Source organism: Bemisia tabaci, chromosome 5 (genome assembly GCF_918797505.1).
Source record: "Bemisia tabaci chromosome 5, PGI_BMITA_v3".
NCBI classification, from domain to species: Eukaryota; Metazoa; Arthropoda; class Insecta; order Hemiptera; family Aleyrodidae; genus Bemisia; species Bemisia tabaci.
Window position 1 is genome coordinate 32,092,524 of NC_092797.1, and position 15,482 is coordinate 32,108,005.

Sequence of the window (15,482 nt, forward strand, 5' to 3'; positions counted from 1 at the left end):
CAAAGTTCATTCTACTGGAGTACCTCATGGAGAGAGTGAGGACAATGAAGGATCCATTCTGATTGGCTGTGACATGATTAGTCCATTATGTTTTCATTTCATAGGTAAAAATGATCCTGTCACCATTAAAATACCTACGCTGCCGTGCTTGGGAAAAACGCCGTATGAACATTCAAGAGTTGCCAAATTTTTTCCGATAAAATGTTTATTTTCGAAGAAAGCCATAGATATTTTTTTTTTTTGAATTTTCAGGAAATTTAGGTGAAATTGCGAACAAAATTATCTGAAAATTGAAGGGAAAACGTTTACAAATTTTCCCGAAAATTTGTGATTTATTAAACTAAATTTGGCAACATCTGAAGGCTCATACGGCGTTTTCCCTTAACACGGCAGTACGCAGGAAGAGAACGAATATGTCGGCAACCTTTAGGTTAGGTGATTGAGCTTTTAAGGTAGAGAGAAGAGACCCTCCACTGGCTTGTTAGCGATTGGTCAAAGCTTTTACTTTCCGGGATTCAACATTTCCTGATAGAAAATTATAATGGGGCAACATTCATTCCCCCTTTGGTTGTTGACCTCTACGGCTGTTTCTTTTCTACCAGGTGGATGATGAGCTGCGGGTGATGTCATGAGCCAAACAAGTTTCCCAAAATTTGGCTTTTTTGCCAAACAAAACTCCCATCACGTAGTTAACCAGCCACCTAGTAGGTAGGTCAACAGTTGAATGTTGAAGTCCCATAAGTAAAAGCTTCTACCATTGCCAAGATGCCAGGGAAGGGTATCTTGTCTCTGTCTTAGGACCCGAAAGGGCAGCCAACCTGTATGAATTCAAATTATCTAGAGTGATTTAGTATCACAATCGTTACGACCCCGCCGTTTGTAAAGCGTACATATCTGACTTAGTTTTTGCATAAATTTACTCATTTTTGTGAGAGCATGCTCGTTTATGAACATTATTGGCCATCTTGGTTTAATATTGGAATCTAAAGATTGGCAGAGGCATTTTTTGTCTCAGGAGGTTGGCTGCCCTTTTGGGCCTTGAGAATTCCATATTTTGACAAGTCTGTACTCTTCTTATATAGGTACTCTAGTCACCATATTCATGGCAAAAAATATTTTGTGAAGGGAGGAGGGGAGGGGGATAAGGGTCATTTTGCCCTAAACATTCTTCTAAGAGTGCCCGAGACCCCTTGGTTACGCTTATGCTTGCCACACATGCGACTGAGTCATAGCAAGAAGAGGCAACTGCACGGAATCGATTAAGCTGCATTTGATAAAATCATAAGCTCACTGAGAAATACATGAAAAGCTTTCTAAGTTAAGGTCACTAACAGAGTTGACGCCAGTGTTAAGAGCAAATGACGCATCACTCAATAGAAGGGACGATACGAATTGACTGGCATGACGCTCTCGCTCTTTTTCATCTATTCGTCTATCACTTTGCCTTCATGCAATGACGATAACAGAGCCAATATTTCCATGACGCTCCTAATGAAGCGTTATTGAATACCTTCCGCTTTTAAGTTCACCCGATCCAATGAATTGGTTTCAAATTCTACGAATGTGACCTTCGAAACAATCGCGAATTGAAAATACTCATGTATTTCATCAAATCAACTATTCATTAACATTCCTTTTAATCTAGCACGATATTCGACGAATTGTGTATTTCTGACGGAATGAACATGTGCTGCAGTCGGGAAAAGTGCGGCTTAATGTGGAAACTCGGATGGTTCAGCAGAGATGAAAGACCGCTTTGGAGTAAAACTGAGGACTCTAAGTTTTGAACGCTGAACATTTTTAATTACCCTTGAGTGAGAACATTGGGTCAAAGTTTCAAGTCATAATGCGTCCCATGGACCCCGTGAAATCCCCATGGGTACCCATGAACAAGAACCCATTGGAATCTTTTGGGCCTCCATGGGACCGCTTTGATAGGTCATTTTTCATCCTGAAGCTGAACTGCTGACAATGAATCAATTTTGGTAACTTTACCTTGTTCTTTGCTTCAAATGATGCTGATGACTCGACCTTTTTAGACTAAAGTGATAGTTAATTCATTTCCCTCCCTCCTCAAGACATTTTAATCAACCTCATCACCAGGGCCGGATTAAGTAGGTGGCCACATGGGCCGCGGCCCATGGTGGAAATATGTAGGGGGCGACAAATTTTGCAATCTTTTTGAATGTAGGTATCAAAAAAAGAGAGAAAAAAATCGGATTCAGGAAATAAATTACAAACGAGAAAAGATGACAAAATCTCTAATTTCCTCAGAGTAAAATTATATTAATTTCTAATTTTGTCGTCTCTCGGTGATACATGAGACAACACCTTCAATTAGTCGAGTTAAGAGAGAAACCAAACACGCAATTTGACCTGGAATGGAGCGGCGCGGCGGTCAGCATGAAACGCATAGCGCCTACAAGACTGCATGAATACTTCATGCATTGCGTCAAACACACTGCGGTCAGCAGCAGTCGGCTGGAAACGCATAACGCATGCAAGACTGCATGAATACTTCACGCATTGCGCCAAATAGTGTGGTCAGCAGCGGTCGGCGTGAAACGCATAGCCCCCACAAGAATGCATGAATACTTCACGCATTGCGCCAACACAGTGCGGTCAGCGCGGCGGTGAAAGTTAAAATTTTTAACCACATTTATGTTTGTTCTTTCATAATTTTTTCGTTCGTTTTTTATAAATGGAAGGCCTTGTCCAAACATGGGATGGGTTTACGGAACTGAACTTTTGATAGTGTTGACAGGGCTTTCACAAAAAATGTACCCAACACGAGTAAACGCGTCTCATACACCCCTCCCCCACCGGCACGTTCACTTGATGGCTTTTATAGATCGTAATGGACGGATCACACGGGTGAGATTATATTGATATCGATTGGCTCAATATGTAACCACAGCCTCAAAAGTCAATTTAGAAATCTGAGGTAACGGGTCTTATGTAATTAAATTTTTACTCTCTAGCAATGAAAAGTGAAATTGTTAGGAATTTTCTCATTTTCAGCTTTTCCAAATTAAATCCTAAAAGTTTTGTTTGAGGTTATGTTCTATTGTTTTGAACCAAACGATACATCGAACCACTGTCAAATACGATCTATTGATGTTTCAAAACAAATGAGAAGGGGCGGAAAAATACGGGCGGTCCATGGGCGGCAAGTAGGTAAATCCGGCCCTGCTCATCACAAAATATGACCCATCCACTATACATTTAATGAACATCGCGAGGAAATACGCGAGTAACAACTAATACGGTAAAAATTAATCGGAGGCGTTTTACGAGACTCCTCGGAGCTGAACAATGTTACTACCGAGTATTTTATTGGCATTTCTTCATGCAATATTATTGTTAGTATACCTATTTCCAATAATTTCCAAATCGATGGCAAAAGTGCGAAGCCACTTATTTCCATTTCCAACGTTTCAGACTTTATGTCATACTTGATTTTTTCTTCGGATCATTGGTCAACTTAATTTCCTATAAAAATGTCCTTGAATATTCCGGTGAATTGGCAAAATCTTTGGTAGGCTATAAAGTTGGCTTGATTTTCTTCGAAAAATAAAATAGGAGCGGAAATTTTGAAACATCCCACTAGAGATGCGTAGTTTCGCACTTAAGTTATCGATATACATTCAAACCTGCAGGTCGATTGTTGAATCGTTATCGAATGAACTCGATCGATAAATCCCTATCTCGGCAATGCTTTTTATCGTTCAAGGCCATTCGATATCGATTCAACAATCGAGCCGCAGGACATCAACATGAATCTCTGGGTAAAGATAAATGATGAAGTACACGTTCAGTAATCAGTTTTTTTACGTTTTCATTTTCTTATTGCAGATAAAAAACTAAGCCGATCAAAATGGGTGTGACTTCCAATGAAGCATGTGGTCAAATACCTCTGCATAATACCCCAAGCATGAGCGTCCCGCTACCTATCGAATCTGAATTCGAAAACGAAATCGAATTGTTTTATTGGGGTAAGAGTGCTGTCAGAAATAGCTCTAGAGCAGGAGAAAATATTCTCATCAATTTTTTTGCAAAAATTTGAATTGCACCAAGGAGCTTCAGTGTTAAAGAGGAAAATTTCAACGAAATCTTGTTAAAAACAGAGTAGGTCAGCTTTAAACCTGCGAAACTCTTGACGTCCTTGCGGACAACTTATTTTTGCCAGAAAAGGGGATAGGGGGATGATCGATTGACGATGCATAAATATTCCGAATCGGTCCGCATATTTGCACAATGTTGTTCATAAAGCTGTATGTCTGTCTTGTACTGGCCAAAAAAATCTCTAAAAGCGCCATTTGTCTATATTGTAGCGTTCTTATTTTCCAGATGTATATGCCCAAAAGTTATCTATCACTGTTATTGTTTCTTATATTGTCACTTATTTTAGCTACTATAGAAATCAATAGTATACTGCATACAAGCCAATTATAAATGAAAACCCCCTTTTTTTTAAATACAAAATAACCAATAGAGGCGAAGAAAGCTTCAGAATTTGTATTATGGGTTTCACTGTATAATCAACTTTTCAGATATCGTAGTGCCTTTTTTCAACAAATTCATTTCGAATTTGTTTTCGAGGGGATGGGATATTTCGAAGAAGCTAATGCGTAATTCGTATGCATATTTTATTTCTTTAAATAACTTATTTTGCAATCTGTCTTAAGTCATTGGTATTTATTTAGATGACTGGCAGTTTACGCGAGTTTCGCGGGGGGGGGGGGGCGCTATCTTGCGTGTTTATCCGTAAACACTCCATGCAATGAATTTTTATAATTACTCCTAAATAATACAAATAAGTTAATAAAAAAACAAATGAGCCTGCGGAAAGGCAAGAAACACTCGTTGATCACTCTCCTCACAGCTTGACTTCACCTTCGAGTTCCCCTTCAATAACTAGAATGGCAATATGGGCGACTTCGGAGCACGAATAGTTGCGCGTTTAGTAATAGTTTTGTTCCTTTCGCTCTGCGGGTTGATTGTTGAAATTTATAGACAAAGCTATAGATAAAGAGGACAAGAGGGATATGGATGAATCCTACTGGTGGAAGCGGGTGGTTGCAATGGACGATTGAGGGAGGTAATAGAGTAACTAACGGCAACTCAAGAGAGACGCTGTAGTTGGTCCATCATTTTCTCCCTCAGTCTATAAGAACCAACCATTTCAACCAATAGGATTGTTCCATACTCGGAGATGTCTTCTTTGTCTATTGCTTTGTCTATCAATTTCAACGATCAGCCCGCAGTTCCAGCGAGGAGCACACGTTCATCCTCTCACTGCATGTCTTTCATGTAGATATATAAATCCTTCCCTCTTAGCTTGACTTGATCCAGAGAAATGTAACGTAACTGTTCGCGTTCTATTTTTACATACCCTTCTATACAATGAACTGATGGAAAAGTTGTCGGAATCGTAGGAGCAAATTAGAAGCATTATTCATCTTCAATCCTCACAACCACAATTTCTACTATTTTGAGTATAGAGTATTGAGAACTATTATTTAATTTGATCGGAGTAGCCTTTTTTTACGAAATATCGCACTTCATTCCAAAAAACACGCGAGAATGACGGGAAATTGAAAACGACTCTTTTTTTCTTGCAAAATCAGAGATTTTATTACCGAGGAAATATTTGTTGTGTCGAAATCACAGTTCAATTGGCTTATATGGCGAACAAAGCGTGGACAAATTCGTCGCTTGGCTGACATAAGGGCGTAACTACACATTGAGATGAGCCAAGAAAAGCATTGAATTGAATGGAGCCCAGGGTTCATCGCAGATTGTAGTTACGCCCTTATGTCAGGTAGGCGACGAATTGACCGGGGTAGGCATCAGTTGACTTTCTGATTTTTCCACGCATTGTTGCCGAACACATGACTGCTCGAAAAATCTATTACCTATCCTTCTCGCACCCGATCATTACACGGGAAAGTTCACTCTTCTCAACCGCGATTTCTTCGCGGGATTTGCACCTACAGGAATACAATTTCTTAGCTGATGTATACACATCAAAATCCAATAGGGGCTAAATTTCAAACCGCCGCGATTAGCAATTTTGGAGATTTGCTGATCATCCGTGAGACGGTACGTGATCAGTCATTTCAACTCGCGTTCTTGAGTATAGATATAAAGGGACTCAAATTGAGTGACGGAGACTCCTGTCCATAAATCGACAAGCTAATGGTAAAAATCTGACGAGTTCCTAATTTTAAGAGAGATACACTCGTCTCTATAACGCACCCTAAATATGGCCACAGCCGGGACCGTAAGATAAGAGTGATTGAATTTCTCCAAACGGGGTGAATATTGCCCCCAAAAATAACATGATTGGAGATCTTAGTTTGATAATTAGACAAAATAAAATGAAGTATGTCAGAATGAAATAAGATAAAGAGGTAAAAATCGATTTCTGAGGAAATGAAAAAGGGCAAAAAAATTAATTAGTGCGGGAGTATGCTTCTGACACCCTCAGGTGAATGGCACATTTCAGTAGAGCTCAAAATTGGTGGGGGAATGGAATTGATGAGAATTTTACGCACAATAATTGGAGTGTTCCTGTCACCTTTCGTGGAACCTTCCTGACAGCTGACTTCCTCGAACTACGATTCAGCATGCACAAATGCCGACACACAAAATATGCGTATGAAAAATTGTCCTAAAATTGTCGCTCCTCCGACGTAAGGGCGTATCTCTATTCCCGTGTGAGCCCTGAAAAGCATAGAGTTATATGGGAGACATGGCTCACGTGTAAAATGAGATACGCCCTTACGTCCGAGGAGCGACGAAATATGCGAGTGCGCGGAATAAGTAAAACCCCACATTTTTTTTTTTTAATTCTTTGAGTCTTAAGCCAATCATTTCAAAGGGCTTAATTTTTATCGGTGAATTTTAAAGTGCATTAGAATTCATACTCTATAAAGGTTAGGTTTTAATTCACCAAAATGATAATGAGATTTTAAAAATTAGCTAGGTTGATGGGGAAAAGAAAAATAAGGAGAAAAAAACGGAGAAAGAGAAAACGGGGAAATGGGCCTGGGCCTAGGACATCGAAATACAAATTCTGGAAGGAAAAATTGTGCGTAGAACTCTCATGGAAAACCAATTTTTCCTCCATTAACTTTGGAATTTCCCCGGAAAAGAGGGAGGGAATTTGCAAAATCCGTCTTTTCCGGGATATCCTTTTGCGCCGTACTTTAATAATGGACGGGGAAAATGGAATCATACATAGTGATGGCGGGAGGCCTAGCTTTGTATGGTCCTTACACGAAATCTGTCTATTGTCAGTGGTTATTGAAAACCATATGTTCTTTAGACAGAGCCAGACGCACGGTTATAAGTCTGCCATATGTACGATTCTAATTCCTAGGTATCTGATGTAGATCTAAAAACCGCTATCATTTTTCGTATTAAAGTGTTTCTAACTACTAAAAGTACCGCAATTTGTTAGAAAATAGCTTAGTCAATCTGCTTCTCTACGACTCGCGACGTGAATTCTCACCTTGAATGGACTACCTGTAATGATTGAACTCTTTTTTAATTTTAAATAAAAAAATACTGCGATTCCTCGTCCCTTTACATTCATTTCTGTCACTGCACGTATCTTATCATACTATCGTACTATATTATATAAATCCATATGAGTATAACGCGTACCTAACGCATAACGCCTGAGGCACGAAGCACTTCTAAGGGGCTGGGCCGCGCAGCAGTCAGGGGGCCCAGCCCTCTGGTTCATGTCAAATAACAGAACTAAGTTATGATATTTTTAAACTGACTTGTATATATGTATCTATTAGAGTTCTAATCTGTCCGGTGTCTCAGAAAAATCAATGTGATGGGAATAAATCGACTGTTTGAACGAATAAAATACAAGACTTCAAATATCATTTAGTTCATTCCTCAAATAAAAAGATATATTTTGTCATTTTATTTGTATTTATTAAAAGTTACCCTCAAGAATGTGTATGCACATCTACAGCTCTATCATAAATTAATTATATTTTTAATAAACGGTTTCATGTATTTTGATGTTTTACTGTTCGTGGTGAATTATACCATAAGTTTTTCACATCATTTTTAAGTAAATAATTCAGCAATAGCATATTTCACTGACACATTTGTCAAAACATGAATGGAAAAATATTCGAAGAAATTATTATTATGAATGAATATATTAAGCGCGCAAAGAGTAAAAACTTCATGAAACGCTTTAAGATACGAACTACTTACCCATCAAAGGCTGCATCGGTAATTTTGATGATATCGAAAATGATACGAAAAAATGTGTTCCATAATAATCAGTCGATAAAAAAACAATAAAAAATTCCATCTTGATGTCGTATAGAAAGGTTTATCAATCATGAAGGTTCAACAGTTACTGGACACTTATGAAATTAAAATTTTACCCGCAATGCGACGACCGTAAAAATTGCATAAAACTTGCAGGTTTCCCTCGTCAGAGAAGGAACAATTTCTTTGTATGTATATGGGGCTACCGACCCGCGTTGCTGTGTGTGGTTGCTGCCAAGGAGTTTGAAGGCGTTTTCTGTGCATCTTATTTCGAGGTGGTTTTTAGTTGTTTTCGTTTAGGAAGAAGATCTACCGATCTCCGTAATTCACACGACGGAATGTTTGGTAGGTAATCAACTCCTAGAAAAATAAAATGACCAATAGGTACCGCAGCTTAAAGGGGTTAATTTCACAAAGTAGCAAAATTTTGCATTTAATTTTTTAATGAGACAGGATCTATTTTTTCTCTCCCCTGGAAGTTCTACTGTTCACGAAAATCAAAGTCAAAAAATTAATATAGTTCTGATTTTCAAAATTTACATGTTTCTTTTTATGTTTGCGAGGTCGGTTTCCGGAATTGTGAAAGATTTTTGCTAAAATTCCTTCTCATTATCCACGAGCGATCTTAAACGACTGTTGGGCACAGTTCCTCTTTTTTATAGAGGTCTCCTAAATTAACACATAGCTGCCAAAAAACGAGGATGAAAACTTTTTAGCAACCTTAATGAGCACTTGGACGGCACAAACCAGAAGTAGCCTGTTTGCATTTTATGTTGCTTCGGATAGGAGAGAAAATTTGTGTCTTAGACAAGAAAGTGTATGTTAGTGATTGAAAACTAGTCTGGTACTTTCTAAGAAAAATTTTATCAATCCACACATTTTGGATAATTTCCTCTCCTTTTACCGTTTATAATTTATTTGCCTACATTGCCCCTCCATAATTATGGGCTAAGTCATGTAGGGAGTCTGAAAGGGCACCTGATTAAGGGAGGTCCGCAAGATCACAAGAGGAGACCCTGCTAAAGAGATTTTACAGGACTTCCTCAGTTTCATAAGAGGGTTTAGGGGATTTTGTTGGAATCAAAGGGGAGGAGGGGGAGGCCTCCTTCGGAAAATGTTGAAAAATTGAGTAGTCTCAGGAGCAATTTTGGGCTACTCTCACCAAAAATGTTTACGATTTCATAAGTGAAAGATATGTCGTGCACTTCCTTCGCAAAATCCCTCACAATTCTTGCGAGCGACCGAGCAGATTTTTGTGGGGACCAGGCTCCAAGGCTCCTCTCGGCTCCCATAATTCCGCGCATGTTATGATAAAGAATTTGAGCGTATAACGCCTTAAAATTGCCTGCAAAATTGCCTTCAGATTATAAGAAATGCATTGAACATTTGAGAGAGAAATGTATGGCTTCGATTGCTGCTCAAAAGTAAACAATGAAGAGAAATTGAGCAACGTCTGTAGTTGGGCTGATTCTAGTTACTAAATCCGTCCAACTCATATGCGTACTTGAAATAAGTGTATCGGCAAAAAACAGAAGGCCTAGACTGACGGGAGGAAGGGAAATCTATCACACGAGAGAGCAAAAAAGGCACTGATTTCTCCAGACAGGGAAAATGCAGGCTAACAATAATGGAAATGAAACTTGCTCAGTCTACTTAGTATCGAAACATGCACATTTTATTCCATGCGCGTCTGTCAGCCAAATCCTGCGTGTCATACATGTAGTGCGCATCCAAAAACGGCACTTCCCAATCCCCAAGCGCAAAACCAACTCAACAGTTGGATATCATACGGGAGAAAAGGAGGTAAAATCTAAAAATTAGTATAGGAGTCCACCGAATGTCAAAATTGTTGTGCCAGGATAGAAATCTATCTTAGGAAATATGAGAATTTGAAGTGGAATCAATCTCTGAAATTGATTTTTGGCGGCGGTCAAGACCGGACTGAATCCGTGAGGAAAGAGTTCGCCAGGGGATGATGGTCAAAAATGACATCGTGCACGACGTCATGTCTAGGCATTCAGTGTGGACTTGTGCAAAGAATGTCGGAGGAGAGATGGCCCACACAATTTTTGGATTGGGTACCACATGGGAAAATGCGACAAGGACGTCCCATGAAGAGATGGCGGCATGGAATTGCCGCCATCCCTTGGGCACTGTCGAAAGGGTGCGTTTTCAGTTGCCCGATAACATTTGGGAAGATAGGCACATGTGACGTTAGGTGTTGGGTGTCGTGGAACGCCAGAGTGCGTTGTTGGGGCGTCTTTTTATGTATGAAGTTCCAGCAACTTGATTGTTGTTTATGTTGGCACGACAAGACTCGAAAATCGATATATTACACGGTGTAGATGGGCTACGTGTTGTCTTATCTTGCCGATATAGATCAGACTGCAAGACAGTTTTTAAAATAATTTAAAGCCCAGTAGCAAGGGACAATACTGATGAGAATAATCTATGGTATATTGTCATAAGGAGAGAAGTAGTAGAGCACCGAGTGAATGCAAAACGCACAAAAGTCCCTCCCCAATATTTTGAAAAGTGCCGAAGACTCAGATGCAACAGTTCAACTTACGGTCGGCAACATGAGCTGAAAATGCTTACCTATCTAAGCATTCTTTAATGGAAAGCAGGATTTCTAAATATTTCGGGAGTGATTTTCCAGCAGTGACACACGCGGTGACAATTTTCACAAGTGTGTAACGCGATATCATGTTCATTTAAATGCTCGTATGGCGAGGCAACTTCCCTCACATATATATACCGATATTTATCGTGTATTCAAATGGAGAAAACACATCGTTGCCAAATTGCTAAAATCGCTAGCTACTGACCGCGCAAGGCCTACGACGCAGTTGGGCCCACAGTGTCACTAAAATGCATCCTCATGAGTATCGAACGTTTCTTGCCTAGTTTTCCTGCTCTCTTTTGCACATGGGATTTTGTGCAAAAGTCTCCACAAAGATATGATCGGTTCCCTCAGCACCATCAATTTTAGGAGTCATAACGCTCAGAAAATGTGTATCTTGTTAGAAGCAGGTTGGAATTTTTGGTGTGTACATTTTTATTTTGGCTACATAATGTCACAATTATCACAAATGCTTTCGATAGCCGATTTTAGGTTCCTATTTAATTGTCTTGAGACCTGGAGTCGAAGCAAAGCTTGGGAACCATTGCCACGAGCTGAAATGAAACTATTTTTGGGGAGTTAGAAAGTTATCTCTTTGAGGGGGGTCTCGGAGGACATCCTGCAGAGGAGGGGTGCAATGGTGCATACACTGCACAGCCGCACAGTGGATAGAATCAATAGTAAGGTCGGACAGAATTTGGAAACTTTAAACGCTTGTAACTCCGTTTATACAAAATTTTGAGGTTCTAAAAGTGGTTCCATTGGTGTTTTTGTAGAATTTTCTTCTAGAGGCACCCCTTGAAATTTAAAATATGACGATATAAACCTACAAATTCTCAGTTTTAGTCAAATATTTCATGTCCGACCCATCTGATTGACTCGATCCACTGTGTGCCGTGTGAAAACGCCTCAGGAGCATTCTATTGTAGCCAAATTTCCTCTCAGAGATAATACTTCTTTTTGAAAAAAGGTATGAATGTTTTTCCTTAAAATTTTCAAAATTCTTAGATCAAATTACGCACGAAATCCTCTGTAACATCGGAAGAGAGATATTCGCAAATTTTCCTGAAAATCCGTGGTTTGACGAAGGAAATTTGGCAACGCCTGATGGCTCGTACGGCGTCCTACCAGTGGCGTGGCTTGAATTGTGATGTATTGATTGTTATGCCATTTAAACCTATGGTAAAGAATCGATTATTAAGGTGTTCGCTGCGAACACCCTCTTCATCGATCCTTTTCCATAGGTTTGAATGACAGATCAATTGATATATCGCAAAGCACGCCACGCCACTGCGTCCTACCTGAGTACGGCAGTGTAGGGGATCCCACACCACCTCCAAGGGGGAATCCGAAGGAACTTCTTCAGCTCCAAAAGGGGGGCCGGGGGACCTCCCGGAAAAATTTTGAAAACTTGAATCGACTGAAGTACAATTTTGAGCTGTTCCGACAGCAAAATTGATTAAAATACAATTTGGAGGATGAAACATAAATACCAGGCAAAATCCCTCACATTTTCTAAAGTGGGGCCACATAGATTTCTTGCTCCCTCCCTCTGGTTTCACGCGAGGAAATGACCCATTATGACGCAGACAGGGGTGCTCAGAATTGAATAGTTCTGATCATTTTACTCGCCCCAATAAGATATTTCAATTCAAAAAGTGGAAATTTACCTTAGTCAGTATTTTGGAAGAGGGGAGTTCCTATGATGGGAGTTGAGTCCGTGCAGCTGTAAATAATCCAAATTTTTGAAGCACATACGCAGATGCACATTAGAAATCACACACCAAGTCACGGCACTATCATGTGCTCCATCTCTCATCCATGCATGAAATATACTCACAAGTCACTAGAGTTGGTTTCTCCGATTAACAAACTGCTGGAAGAAATTCGATCCGGTATTCATCTGTTTTTCACATAAAAACATGAAAAATCTTCGATATCTTGAAGAATCTCCGCCGGTACAATAACTTATCATCACTCGCACAAAAATATCGAATTTCGAGTAGTAAAAAGCAATCACTTACGCGTCGAAACACACCGTACAAATGAGTAAACGAACTTTACTCTTAAACCATCGCTGGAACTTATACGAATCGTCATCACGGATTATTAAATTGAGGGGAAATCGCCAAAATTAACATTTAAAAAACCACAATCAGTATCAAGAAAGACAATACTTTAGCCACGAATTCAATCAAAATTTCTTCAAGCTTTTGCGCAGGGTACGATTCACTAATAAAATACTTTTTCACGGATAAATAACACTTTTTCAAAGCTCGAACCGGCTAAAACTGGTGACACCGTTGCGTCGCTCAGGTATCATCACCATGCACGTCGAAATCGGCATCCGCGATGATGCGATCGAAACTTTCAAAAAAACCCGCGCGAAAATAGGTTAACTTCCCACAGGAATCAACAAGTGCCGCTTGAAAACGGACTCCTCAACACTTTCAGAGCGATGAATTTTAATTTTCCGAGGGCGGGCACAGAAACACAGGCACTGCAGCTACAATTGCATCCCGTAATGAGCGAGAGGCCAGCTCTTAATCGTACTTGTTTACGAACTCGAAACACGACCGTCGACTACGGCCCAGACCGCCTACGTCACAAGCGCGGAGCGTACTGAGCCGATAGATCAAAACAAAATAACTGAACTTGTCAAGGCTCGAAGTTGTAAGTAGGTGCATACTTACAACCGACCTTGCGTTTCGAATGTCAATAACCCCCACTTCACTGTCTTTGGGCCTGATCTCCGCCTGCGCCTCACGGAGAGCGAGTTGACCAGCTGATAGCGGCCGCTATGAATGAACTGGGTCTCCCTGTCCCCCCTCCCATTAAACCCCCTCCACGGTCTCATACCCCCCCCGCGCCGCGCGCTTCGCTCCCGACCATTATTAAAAGCAACGCGGAACGGTACCCCCCCCCTCCTCACAACCCCCCTACACCCTCCTGCAACCCCAGCTCATTAAACGGTGTTATCAATTCACGCTTGACACTTACGGTGCATCGCTCGAAAGTCATCGTGAGGCGCTTATTACGTGATGAGAATACCTCTTATAACAGGCCCCTTAACTTGGTCAGAAATAAAGTCAATACATATTAAGCGCAGCCCACATTCAGGAGGGAAAGAGCAAATGCATAATATACATACTTACATACATCTACCAACCAACCATACATTTTGATCTCTCCTCTAAGGTGTTGATGGCTCAAATGTTAAAAGCGCCAAATAAACGTATCTACTAACCAACCATACATACCTATATACAAAAAATCTAAATTTTTGTGTATACACCCATTTTCCAAATTCTTTGTAAAGACGTTAATAGCCTGTGACGCTGAATTTCTTTAAATATATTAACTAACTACATACATACATAGTAAAGACGTTAATAGTTAGTTAGTTAGTTAGTTAGTTAGTTAGTTAGTTAGTTAGTTAGTTAGTTAGTTAGTTAGTTAGTTAGTTAGTAAGTTAGTTAGTTAGTATATTTTAAGCCATTCAGCGTCACAGGCCATTAACGTCTTTACAAAGAATTTTGAAAATGGGAGCCTGTGACGCTGAATGTCTTAAAATATATTAATTAACTAACTATACATACATACACACTTTTGTGACCCCTACTTTTTTAAATTTTTAAATTCTGTACTACACTATTATGATCTATCCTCTAAGGTGTTAATGGCACCAATGTTAAAAGCGCCAAATAAACGTGTCCACCAACCAACCAACCATACTTTTAAATTTTTAAATTCTGTATATTACACTATTTTTATCTTTCCTCTAGGTGTTAATGGCTTAAATGTTAAAAGCACCAAATAAACGTATCTACCAACCAACCAACCATACATAAAAATCGCTTTTACCCGCGCCCGGCCGCTCTGCGACACCTACTTGCTAGATAAAATTACAAGATGCAATTTACCAGATGATCTTTGGGTCGATAGACAAGAAATGCATAATATATATATTTCACCAATACATTTACCAAACTTCATTGTAATGCAGTTTCGCCATTGCGCCTAAGAAATCAAATCGATGGCTGAAGTGCGATGCTACGTATCTCCATTTGGGACGTTGTATCCTCTCATCCTCAATTTCATCATACGCCTGGATGCAACTATTCGGGCTCCATGGATGTCCGTGTTGCATACGCATCAAAGTGAAGGCGTTTTGACTTCAGACACTGCCTACCATACAAGCGGCGCTCAGTGGAGCGAGTCCTTGAGAGGAGTCGGACAAAAGGTAGAGACATTGAGAGCTCACATCGATGTTGATACGGAACGTGGAGGTTTTAGAGGTGGTTTCATTGATTTTTTCGTAAAATTTCCCATAAGCACCACTAAATGCCACCTCTACACAATGCCGGCAAGGAACGCACAAAAAAATATCTCACTCTCACTTGAACCGTGACGTTGTCATAATTTAACATCGCAAATATGTTGTATTATTTTATTTTCTAAAAGGAAAGCAAGTCGCTATTATTCCTTGGAATTTTCTTTGATTTTTCCTCTCTCCTCCTAATTAATTGCTCCATAATAATTTCAAACT

At 39.8% G+C, this 15,482-nt stretch overlaps 1 protein-coding gene across 6 annotated transcripts in view; it reads right to left on the reverse strand.

The window, feature by feature from the left end:
* Positions 1-13,708, reverse strand: part of LOC109037407 (uncharacterized) — a 113,247-nt gene extending 99,539 nt beyond the window's left edge. For 3 of the 6 annotated variants that reach the window (XM_072300558.1, XM_072300556.1, XM_072300555.1), the window contains exon 1: positions 12,774-13,708. The gene's annotated coding sequence lies outside the window, so the exon portion shown is untranslated. Of the gene's footprint in view, positions 1-12,603 lie in introns of all 6 variants that reach the window. The other 3 variants (XM_019052063.2, XM_019052062.2, XM_072300557.1) reach the window with 2 other exon arrangements.
* Positions 13,709-15,482: the final 1,774 nt, after the last annotated feature.